Source organism: Myotis davidii, unplaced genomic scaffold (assembly GCF_000327345.1).
Source record: "Myotis davidii unplaced genomic scaffold, ASM32734v1 scaffold93, whole genome shotgun sequence".
Classification (NCBI taxonomy): domain Eukaryota; kingdom Metazoa; phylum Chordata; class Mammalia; order Chiroptera; family Vespertilionidae; genus Myotis; species Myotis davidii.
The window spans coordinates 3,493,470-3,506,355 of record NW_006292095.1 but is presented as its reverse complement, the minus strand read 5'-3'; the positions used below and the strand labels follow the sequence as shown (position 1 = coordinate 3,506,355).

The 12,886-nt window shown below is 39.3% G+C and overlaps 1 long non-coding RNA gene across 1 annotated transcript in view; it reads right to left on the bottom strand.

The window, feature by feature from the left end:
- Nucleotides 1–11,330, bottom strand: part of LOC107183372 — a 31,220-nt gene extending 19,890 nt beyond the window's left edge. The window contains exons 1-2 of the long non-coding RNA XR_001514159.1: nt 11,168–11,330; nt 3,106–3,312 (exon numbers count right to left, since the gene is read on the bottom strand). This is a non-coding gene — a long non-coding RNA (uncharacterized LOC107183372). The remainder of the gene's footprint in view (nt 1–3,105; nt 3,313–11,167) is intronic.
- Between the last annotated feature and the right edge of the window lie 1,556 nt (nt 11,331–12,886).

Below are 12,886 nucleotides of genomic sequence, written 5' to 3'. Positions count from 1 at the left end.
GAAAGAGAAAGGAATAAAAGGAGCAGAGGCAATGTTTGGTAGAACTGACTATGCCATCATAGCACGCAAGCAACTCACACTTCGCCATAGGCCAGTCAGCTTGCACTAAAATTTTTAACATTATCTTCAACTTGTAGTTGTACTGGTATGGGGAAAGGTTCTGGCTGTGTGAACATACCTGCTCTCACTTTAGAAGAAATTTTACCTGTTCTCATAGTGAGGAGTAAATTCTTTAAATGAATTGGATTTCATAAGTTTAGAGCAGTCCGTATCTGAAACTTTAGCTCTACATCAGAATTTCCTGGAAATTGATAAAGCACAGTAGATTTGGGGTTCCACCTGAGAATCCTCTTTTCTTTATTTTTTTGATATATTTTTATTGGTTTCAGATAGGAAGGGAGAAAGAGAGAGAGAGATAGAAACATCAATGATGAGAGAGAATCATTATCCGCTACGTCTTGCTTGCCTCCTACATGTGTCCTGACCAGGAATCAAACTGTGACCACCTGTGATGCTGTTCAGGTGAGAATTTGCTTTTCTAACAAGTTCCCAGGTGATGGCATTACAAGCTAAAGTTGGAAAACCACTAGTTTATGCTGTTTTCTTCCTTCTCATGTTATCAAAGGCACCATCCACCACTACCTGTAACTCATTTCACACTTAATGAAAGACAATTTTGCTTTCTGAAAGGGGAAATATTACGTTCTTTATAATCATCTGAATATGCAGCATAAAATACCTAAGTTGTTTTGTGACTCACCTACCAACCCCTCAAAACACATGCAGAAAAGTGTTTGCATATGTTACAAAGGGAGTATTTCTTTTGATCCGTCCTTTGCACCATTAAGTTTCAACAGAAATGGAAAACAAAATCAAATTTCAGGAACAAGGCAATGCTATTGTCAATAAAGGACAGAATAAAATTCAAGACAACTTGAGCCAAAAGACACAAGAAAGAAGATGGATTGTTTCCTCAAAATGGCAAAATTCCAAATCAATTGCTGACTATGATTTTATCAGAGGGGAGAATGGTTCTCAATCTTGAACTGAATCTAGTTTGGCATGTGTTTTAAGTGAAGTTAGCATTAATGGATAAATACTCCTTTGAAAGTTACAAAACACAAGTGATGACAATGACTCACACCTTGGGCTTGATGGTGGACAGATCACAGAGTAATTTCTTTGGTCTGCGCCTCATACCTAATCATGGCTCTTAGACATGGAGCAAAAAGAATCTATATATATATAAAAGCCTAAGCCACCAGCAGAAAAGCTGATCAGCTGACCGGCAAGTAGCTATGATGCACATTGACTACCAGGGGGCAGATGGTCAATGAAACCACAGGCATGGAAACATGGTACAGACTGATGAATCTCAGAGGGAAGGCGGGAGGGAGAAGGGCAGGAAGAGATTAACCAAAGATCTTATATGCACACTAGAGGCCCTCAGCCTGGCCTGTGGGGATTGGGCTGAAACTGGCTCTCCAACATCCCCCAGGGGTCCCAGATTGTGAGAGGGTGCAGGCTAATATAAGCCAAGGGACCCCACTAGTATGCAAATCCATGCACTGGGCCTCTAGTGCTATTAATAAACCAACTAACCATACTTTAACAATGATATTTATTAGAGAAACCTACCTTCTTCCTTACCTGAAACATCCAGCTCCCAACAGTAGCTCCACTGAGCAAGTCCTCATTATACCATGGACATCTGCTCTTTCCAAACAATATCACATTTGGGCGATGATTGTGATTTTAAATCATGTTATCTTAACCTCTTCATAATTTATGATAGTTAACTAAGTCAATCTGCCTGCTGCTTGCTCCCTACATGTGCCCTGGCCAGAAATTGAACTGTGACCTCCTGTGATGCTGGCCAATCTATTCTGTTCCAATCTACACAGAAAGCTTGGAATTTCCTCAGCACATTCCCCTTCTGTGTTTTCCTACACAGCCCTAAAGACTCAGTTCAGATGTTGGCTCCAGGAAGCCATTCCTATGTACTGCCTAACACCTTGGTCTTGCTGTCATGATTGAACTTGTCTCATGCAGTAGTTGTAATTATCTGTTCTCTAAATGTTTCCTTCACTCAACTATTAGTTTCATGAAGTCACCTCTGTATTCCCTATGCCAAGCCTAGGTTGTGCTCAGTAAATATGCTTTGAATGAGGAATGAATAAGCTCAGAGGGTGTATGAAGAGCTGAAACCGGTTTGAGGTTGTGTCATCAATATAACCACTATTTAAACTTATGCTACAGGAGGAAACAGCAGTCTTACCAGGAAGCAGAAATCTACCTGCCTCTATAGCACCTGCAGCCTAGGACAAGCTACTTTTAACTACTAACGTATTATTTTTATTTATATCAAGCACAGCTATAAACAAGGAGAGATATAGGGCATACGCACTACCATCATAATAATGATGTGTATATTTTATGAAAGGCTTTCACAAATATGATTTCATTTAATTTTGACGACAGATTTTTACCCTATTTGTTTAGTAAAGAAAATGATGCTCTAAGGAATTAGGTGACTCACCCAAGCTCATGAGCACAGTAAGTGACCCAGATTTTTTGGCCCCCAGATGCAATGGTCTCTGTATTGTTCTTTCACAATGTATTTATCAAAGGAGAAACAATTTCCAGAACTGCATGCATGTTGCCCGGTGGAGAGAGAGAGGAGTTTGTTGAAGGCCAGCCTGTGTCAGTCCCTCCTAAGTGGCTTAAAGAGGATTCAGTCCTTCAGACTCAGCCTTCGGTAGCTTTTCTTCCTGTCCTAATGTTTCATCTCTGAACTTCTCTGCCAATCTGGCAGCGGAAACCCAGACACACAGGATCCCAAAGCAATGGTCCTAATTGGCAGATCTACATTAACGACTTTGGGCAGAGATTTCCCCTATCGTGAATCACCCTTCAATCACCCGTGAGTCAGGCTATTTAACTCTAATCTTTAATTCATACTTCATAAACAGCTCCACTAACGTCCAAAGTCTTTAATTAAAAGCCAGAGGCAATGGCAACAGCAATGCAAGGAGTCCCCTTGCAGACTGTAAAGAGAGAGGAAAATGAAAGCAGGTGTTCCTTTTTGCTCTCGGTAGAAATTACCATTAATATAGTATCTCCTCTTCCATCTCCATCTTTGTGGTCACCTCTAGCGTTTCTCATGATGTTAGAGGAAGTAATACAAAGTGCATTTACAATCTGCTCTCTTAGCTCTGGGATTAACCCAGAGACCGAAGTTACCATAAATCACAGTGATGAGGAATTCCACAGGTGTGGCATCGAAATATTCTCCCCAGCTTTTAGCAGGACCTGGATGAAGAAAGAAGAGGATTTGGTTTGGGGCCTCTTTGGTACCCATCACTGAAACCCTCATGCTATCACAGAGCTATACACCAGGACTGTTCTGTCCAAAGGATACAGAAGGCTCGGCTGTCTCAAGCATAGAAGAGCCTGGACTGAGATCCTCAGCAATGCTGCCAAAGAGCTCAGGATGTGGGTCTTACTTACAGGGAAGGGGCTGGAGAACCGTCAGCACCGAAGCTTTAACATAAGGCATAGTAAAATGATTAAGTGGTTTAATTATTTAAATTAAAGTGATAAAAACAGTAAAAACAATGGAGACTTCATTTTATGCTTCCAAACTAAGGACATACTTCAAATACCAGACCCTCAGAACATTCATTTCTAAACCAACTTTTACATATACAAGGTGGGGCAAAAGTAGGTTTACTGTTGTGAGTACGAAAAACACAGTTTCATCTTGTTTTATTATTTATTAATTATCGTTATTTTCCATATCAACAACTGTAAACCTACTTTTGCCCATCCTGTATGTAGTCTCAAGGCATGTCCTCAGAGCTGTTAGTCCACCAGGAAAGTCAAACAATTAGTGAGGTTCACACTGCCTTTCAGACACCAGCACTATCTCTGAGCCTTGTTTGGTACTTAGATACCATGAGCCTCAGGAATAAAATGATGCATTAATATTTGGTGTTATTACCAGGTAAAAAGTTTCAAAACATCAGTTACTTCATGCATAGTAAGCATTTTAATGGGACTTGCACTATGGACTACATTCCTGGCTTACTCTGGTGCTATTTCACTAGTGGTTTTATTTATTTATTTATTTATTTTTAAAATATATTTTTATTGATTTTTTTTTTTTACAGAGAGGAAGGGAGAGGGATAGAGAGTTAAAAACATTGATGAGAGAGAAACATTGATCAGCTGCCTCCTGCACACTCCCCACTGGGGATGTGCCTGCAACCAAGGTACATGCCCTTGACCAGAATCGAACCCGGGACCCTTGACTCCACAGGCCGATGCTCTATCCACTGAGCCAAACCGGTCAGGGCTCACTCGTGGTCTTAAGGCAGCTGAAAGCTCTGCCGAAATCCAGATTTTCAGTTTCTTGCCTGATGGTGCTCAGGAAGATGTACAGTCTGTCCAATCACAATCTATTTTTCATTTCTTCCTGAGCCAGGAGCTCTTTACTTCCACATAAGCAAATCCTAGGGTTAACTGTTGTGTGCAGACAGTGCAATGTGGTTGTAGGGAGTTCAGGCCTCCTATTTTCCTCCTTTGACCTTCTGACAACTACCCTAATATGGTCTCTATGTCAAAATTATCCTATGTGTTGTCCCCTCCATACCTCTCTCTCCTGAAAAAAATGCTGGAGTAATTATTTTTGTCTGCAGTGCCCTCCTCCATCCTGTTTCCTGTCCTGCAATCCTCTCAGATATTCTTGTGCTTTTATACCCAACTCCTCACTTCCCAAAAGCCTGGCTCTATCTTACCAGCAAGAGCACCCTTCCACTCCCATTAGTACTTTAAGATCAAGGTCAGAATGCCTTTTCCCCCCTCCATTTCCTGTATTACTAGTGGGGCCAGTTCCAATTATGCTGTCCACAGGTGTGGGGATGTGACTTGGCCATATTTGGACATAGGATTCTATTACCTTGGACACAGGACTACATATGTGACTCAAACGGGCCCAATCAGACTCTTCTCTGACATTGGACATCTGGGTGCTTAGAGAAGTTTATGAAAATGTAGGTTTGGGGCTGACTATAGAAGGAACCTGAGGACAAAACTGACAAAAATAGGGAGTCAGTGTCAAGAGGGAAAAGAAGAAAGGAAGGAAGAGGGATCAAGGGGGAGAGAGAGGGAGGGAGAGAGGGAGTAAGAAATCAAAGGAGAAGGAGAGAGAAAGAGGAAGAGAGGGAGAGGGCGAGAGCGAGCATAGAAGACTTGTTCCAAGCTACTGTCAGCTCTACCCTTGGACTTTCCAGTTACCTAAGCCAATACATTATATTAAATTTAAAAAAAACTGGACACAATGAAATGCTATCTGCAGCTATTTGTTCTCGCTGCCCACTAATCACCTGTCCTGGAATCTGTACCTGACTTCCTTGTTTAACTCTGCAGATGTGACCTCAGAGTTCTTAACAGAATTTCACACTTGCAGATTTACAGGTAAGGCATTATATTCTCCCTGGTGCTGAGCTGGCATGCCCCGGGCTCAGTTTTGGCTGTATAATTAAATTTTAGTGTCACACTCCTGATCCGCCAGCTACCGCACCCCGTTTAAGCCCACCACACTCTCTGCATTCTGTCTAATCCCTTTCTAGCTTTTCTTTGCTAGTCCCACTTGGCCTGAGGGCACACAACAATTCTACAGATGACATGAAGAGCTGAGATTGGAAAGAAAACACCTTAACTGCAGGAGTATGTCCGTCCATATTATTACTTCACCTGTACCTCTGCATTGGGAAACCCAAGGCATTTTAACTACAAAGGAATGCAGGTGAGATTTCAAGCAGTGCCAGAAGTCCCTGTGGTTTGAAGCTTTCCCAGCATTTATTAAGCAAAGCCACACTGAGTGATATTGATCATTTCCTGCTCTGTTCACATTCCTTTCCAAGAAAATCTGCTCTGTCTACCGTCCTGCCTACCTAATGGGCCATGTTTTGTGCTGTGTCACCCAGTCCTCTTGAGACCCAGTGTCAAGAAGATAAAAGTAGAAAAGAGATAGAAACACCTATATTTTGAGTATTTGACTCACACTAAAGGAAGAACACTGTAAGACGTCAGAGAAAGTCCATGAGTCAGCACCTTGACTGAGTAAATACAGCCTGAAGATCCTGATTTTGAATATCTACAAAAAATATCTCATTTCCCAAACACTCTGCATGAAAGAAATTAATATTCCCCACCCCGGATCCTGGTGCTTACCTAACTAGGTGACTCTCAGCCCCTTGCAAACAACGGTAAACATCTAATAAATGATATAAAAATGTAGTACTTTCTTTATCAAATGTAAGGTTAGCTCTGATTGACCCGATAGATTAAAGCAGAGGTGGGGTGGCAGTGGAGGTGAGGGTGTGTGTTTTAAATGTGTAATTGTGTTCAGCAGAAAGGTGAACCCAAGCCAAATTTAACATAACTTGACTCAGGCTTATGAGAAGAAAGAGACAGGTAACTCTAGTTTCTGGTCCCCTTTTCCAATGCATATCTTCTAGGAAACTTTTTGTTACTCTTCTAAGGATGAGATGAATCATTTATATAAATGTTGCATATCAGTTAGAATAATTGGAATGAAAACAAAACATGGTATATTAAGTAAAAGATGGGGTTACTGAAAAGATATTAGGCATTTTGGAACTGAAGGAAGGCTATATTTCCAGCTTTTTCAAAAATGTTTTTATAAACTTATAGATATACAAAAACTTGCAAAGATAGTGTTGAAAAGGTCCATGTAACCTATAGCCAGTTTCCCTCAATGGTAACATTTCATATAATTATAGCATAATATATTGAAATAGAAAATGGACATTGAGCATTGGTGTGGGTATGTATATTTCTGCTTTGTTTTATCAACTGTAGATTCATGCAACCACCACTACAATTAAGTCACCACAAAGGGATCCCTTTTAAACATTTCTAGAGTCACAATCCTTCCCTCCTCCTCAACATCCTTAACCCCAGCAACCACTTTTCTGTCCTCCAGCTCTATAATTTTGTCTTTTCAAAATTGTTATATAATTGTAATCACACAGTCTGTGACCTTCTGAGATTGGCTTATTTTCACTCAGCATTATGCCCTGGAGATCCATCAAAGTTGTTGATGTATGAATAGTTCATTTCTTCTGATTCCATGACATTGATGGAGCACAGTTTGTTTAATCATCCACCTATTGTGGGCCATGTTAACTGTGCCCAGTTCTTGGCTATTACCAATAAAGCTGCTAGGAACAATCATTGCACAGGATTTTGTATGGACCTCTTTTCAATCCTCTGGGATAAATGCCCAGGAGTGTAATTGCTAGGTCATAAGGTAAATGGATGTTTAGTTTTGTATGTGTTTTTTTTTTTTAAGAAACTGCCAAACTATTTTCCAGAGTGATTATATCATTTTACCTTTCCACTATCAACGTATAAGACACCCAGCTTTTCTGCATCCTTGCCAGAATTTAGCATTGCCACTATTTGTAATTTTAGCCATTCTGATAGGTATAAGGATACCTCTTTGTGGGCTTAATTTGCATTTCCATAATGGCAAGTAATGTTGAACATCTTCTCAGTTCTTATTTGCCCACCATAAATCCTCTTGGGTGAAATGTGTCTCTATACCTTTGCCAAAGTACTGTTAGTAAAGATATAGTGAAGACCCAGGACACTTCTCACCACCAGGAGGTAATGAACCTTCCCACCTTACATGGTGTGAGTGGAGACAGTGTGGGAGCCTGGATTTCCACCACCACCTGATGGTAGTAAGGTGCCTCCATTTCTCTGCACCAGGACATGAGAGGAGCCTAGTGGAGAATCAGTACCCAGTGGAAGAGGCCTTTCCCCTCAGCATGACCTCACTGAGGAGCAATAACAAGGTGGCCCTGCACCTTTTCCTCCATTGGCCTTGGTTGGCAGGCGTGAGGGTGGGGCAGCAGATTTTCTGTGTAATTTGGCTGGAGTAGACTGGCTAGTTTCTCAAAGTTTTCTGTTTTGCCAGCTGCCCCTTTCCTGACCCTTTGGTTAGAGACACCAGGCATTTGTTGGTGCTTTTACTATCTGTACCCATTGGCCTTTCTGGGTTGCTGGCTTCTCCAACTTCTAGTCAGGTATAGATGAGGCAAAGAAGCAAACCTAGTGCACTCACTTACTTGGGTCCTGAGATCCCTAATCTGCCTGATTTTAATCACCACTTTTCAGGGCTTTATTAGGTTATTTTACATATGATGTAAAGGGATTTTAGTTATACTAAAGAGAGAGGATTCGGGGATTATGTTTTTTTTTTCAATTTTTCTGTAATTGAAAGTCCTATAAACTAGACTTTAAAAAGGCAAGAAGCAAACATCTCAGCTGGAAGTTAAGGAACAAGAACTCCAATAATGATCTTTGTCAAGCTGGTCAAGTTGCCAGCATCAGGATGAATAATCTACTACTATTAAAATTTAAATACAGAAAAAAAAATCACATATCCCAGCTTAGGACTTGTGCTCACCCCATAATAAAAGTGAGTCATTTCAGCCCTTACAGCTTTCATTGTTGAATTAGGTTTCTTTAATTCTTGTGCCACCACAACCACAAATTTTCCCAAAAGGAAAATAGGATGCTTTGGGGAAGAGTAAATGAGTACTCAGAAGATCTCACTCACACACAATATCCATCAAATGGGATCTGCAGCTTATCTGTTTTGCTGCCCAATATTCATACATTTTCCCTTTGGATACACTTTCTAAAATATTCTATTAATATAATACAACTCATAAACATACAATAGAAACTATGTAAACTGAAGTCTTATAAATTAAATACCCATATCCAAATCAAGAAACTCTATTTAATGAGCATCCCTCCTCCACTAACTCTGCTGTGATTTGATCTTTACATTATCTATAATAATAAAAATGTAATATTCTAATTAGACCAGATTAGACGAAGCTGGGTCTGGAGGGAAGTCTGGGTCCTGGATGCCAGAGGGAAACTGGTGCCGACAGCTAGGGGAAGGAAGGCCTACTCTTGCATGAATTTCGTGCATCAGGCCTCTAGTACAACAATACAGCCAATGACAGAGAACAGAAAAAGAAATAAGACAATTTAACAGACATATAAAAATTATTTGTAGGATTGTGTAGACATAACACAGTAAATGCCTAAAGATAGGGGTTATAGATCCCATATCTATAAGTGGTCACAAGACCATAAATAATATTCCTCTTTCTCTTTCTCCCATACATGTGCTATATTCTCCTTGCCATCTGCCTTCAAAGAGTTCATCAGAGGATTGATTACTTAACATGGTGACCAAAACCTTTGTCTTACTGGGGGTACTGAGACCTTGGCAGCATTTCTATTAAGGACTTCCATAAACCTTTACTACTAGGCCTACTTGTACAAAAATGCTCCAAAGGTAATAACTTAGGTCTCATCTATATTTTTTCCTGCCCAAATGTATATGAATAATTTCATTTCTACTTATAGTTAAAGCCATAACATCCTTTTTGACCATAAGATCATCTAGTGACATGGAGAACCCAAGTTCTCAAGTAAATTAGACCTCAAGTTCTGAGAACTCCTGGAAACAATAATGTTGTATATGGCAAGTGGATATGTAACCTTGTGAAGCACCAAGTCTGTTTCCATCTTTCAGTTCTAAGGACCACATATTATAGGTGCGGGCCAAACACCAGCATGTTTTTGGGCCACTGCCTTAATAGCATTAATTACACTCTTTAGGACAGCTGCACAACATGGTAAGGTTTTGTCTCTTAGCTATGGTTAAACCATTTCTTCAGGATGAAAAGGTACAGAAGATTATTCAGTGAATACCATTAGGATGGAGTCATTGCCTTACTGCTTTGACATTGAGGCAATAGCCTAGATGTTATAAAGTATAAGATATCATGATAGTGTATAAGAACTTTTAAAAACTCATGGGTTAGAATGTTGACAAAGCATGACAGACATGGAAAACAAATCCAAATCTAGAAAAAAAAATTTTTTTGTTTCAGTAGAAGCTAATTTGTGTCTCCTTCATAATGGAAGGTGTCTAATGTGGACAATCTATTATCATTGTGCTGAATTCTCTTATCAGTAAATGCTGCTAAACTGTGCTCAGCAATGGGGGCCTACTAGATATTCAGCAATACTCAGTTGCATATCAGTCTTGGTGACAGGATGTCCTTGTGGCTGAGTTGGTGCAAATTTGCCATGCCTACTGACATGGCTACTTTGATTGGAGTGTATTGAGCAAACTCTGGGGTAACCAGTAAAGGAACTTTATACAATGCAAGTCTGTCCATCTGATTATTAAGATTACCTTTTGTAGGGCTAAACTGTTGGTGATGATTTACATGAAATAGAGTGTTGATTTTTATTTACAATATCAAACCATCTGGCTAATAAAACTATATTTCTTACTGCCATGGTATCTACTAAGTGTAGCCATGTAACTAAATTCTGGCCAAAGAGTTGTAAATGAAAATATTGTATAGAATTTCCAAGAAGATAGCTCAAAAGAAGCTGACCCAGAATGCAGGCATTCCTCTTTTGTTTTTCTCCTCTCCCTCCTCCTTCCCAATGCTGAGAACATGATTGGCTGGAGTTCCAGCAGATGTCTTACACTATGAAGTAAGCATGATGACCACAGAGCAGTTATGTTAGTCCTCAATATCCACCTACAACTTCTATTATGTTAGAACAGAAATCAAAACAAATGAACAAGCTTTCACATTGTTCAGTTATTATTTTGTAGAATTTCTGTGGTGTTAACTGAAACAAATTCTAAATAATATAGGATCCATTCTTCAAGGTTCATCCACACACTATTCTCCTCAAAACTTCCTTGTCATCAATTTCCTAATCAAGCACCTTCCAAATTCCTCATTATCTGACCAGACAATTGGCTACTGCTCATGGTTAAGTAACAATCTTATCTCATTCCAGCTTTCCTAAACAAAGTTGTTGAAATATGCTCTTTAGAATTTGGCTAATGGAATGATTTTCTTTCTCCATTGTGCTTCAGGGTTATGCCTGAGTGAGGTTATAATGATGTGGGAATCACAAGAATAATCTCATATCAAAAAAATTGGATGGAAAAGAAATGAGATTAATATATTCCAATCATGTGTTCACTACCTGCATTATATAATCAAGTTTCAAGTACCTGAAGAAAAAAAGAATTCCAATTGATCCAAGTTTAGATCATCTATCCACATCTTGTCCACATGAGTTGATAGAAGGTAAAAGCGGTTCCCTTCAACTTCTTTAGTAATAGGTAGAAACACGGATTCACTGTGCAGCACTCCATATAATTGAGAAGCAATCTCTCTTTTCCCCTAAAAAAATGCAAAATCAAGATGTCACTAAGAAGGAGGAATGGATGGTATCCATTAATGATAAATATCTGTTAAGGCTATTTTGGCAATTTCTACCTTATTAGACACAATTAAGTGTTATGGGGTTGCTAATAAGTCTTCAGTGTCCCTATTGAAATAAACCTACATTTCTATGAAAATCAAAGCCTTTTTTTTCTCAGCCCACATAAACTTAAACCTTGTTTATTTGGCCCATGTTAGCCTTTGAGTTTGACATGCTTGATGTAAAGCATTTAGTATAGAGTGTAACGCACAGTAAAATGCTTTAAAATGGGAACGTCTACGCTATAATTACTATCATTATTATTAAATATAAGACATGCTGACTCAAGGTATACCATGTATACAATTTCTGGAAACATTCAATGCTATATGAGAATAGAAAAACAAATTAGCTCAGTTCTACAATATCATTATAAAAAGGGGGAAAAGAGGGTGTATTTAATATTGCACTCTGAAACAGCTTTAGACAGATAATGATAACAATCAATGATTGTACTATTACTCTATTATGGCTTCATAAAATGGATCACATGCCCATAGTGTACATAGATAACATTGCTTGTACTTCCCCTTAGGGACTAACTGCCTACACTTAAGACCACGGACAAACTCTTATTCAATTAAGAAACTTGTCTGAAATCTATTTCTAGCCCTGGTCTTTCCCCACTCTTTAATCCTGCTGAGGTGCCTCAAACGACTAACACAAAACAGGGTATGGGAAAGTAGCACAACTGAAAGAGAAAGCTCAACTAAAAGATGCATAACCACTTTCAGCCGGGCAAGTTATCACAAAAGTCACTTATATGAGACTGCAATAACTCAGTGGGTACAGCATCCAAACTACCAGCAGCAAGGTGAGTCACAAGCCTTCATAGTGACTTATTCTCTGAAAAGCTCTTTTAGGCACATTACTAATTCATTAATTCACATTTATTGAACACCCACTATGCACAGAGCTAATGAGTCAGGAAACAGAATCATCACATTAGCCAAAAATCTTTCAAGTTAGAAGAATTATGTATATCCTCATTAATTCACTGATGCACTCATCCAAGTATTCAACATCTATTTAATGAGCATGTACTAAATATCAGACACTCGACTTAGGAATGGAATATGAAGATAAATAAGGAAAAAGTTCCTGAGGTGCCCAAAGTTTGATCAAGTGTTATCTCCTGCTTATGAAACACATTTGCCTCCTTGCACCTGTGATTTCTTTCTGCCAGGGTAATGTGCTGTGGAGCAGTCATCAGGTTAAATAGTTAGGGGTGAAGAAAACAGTATGTTGACGTCCAGCTAAGCAGGTAGCCACCATTATCCCCAGAAATATGAGGTGAAAGGACGCAAGTCAGAAGTGCATATTTTATGGTGGAGGTGGCATGACACGAACCAACTACATTGACCTTTAGAATTTAAAGAAATGTTCCTTGAACAAACAATCACTTCAGCAACTCTGGGGAAACTGGTTTCAGAAACCTGTTGTGTAATAGTTGACCAAGGGCATT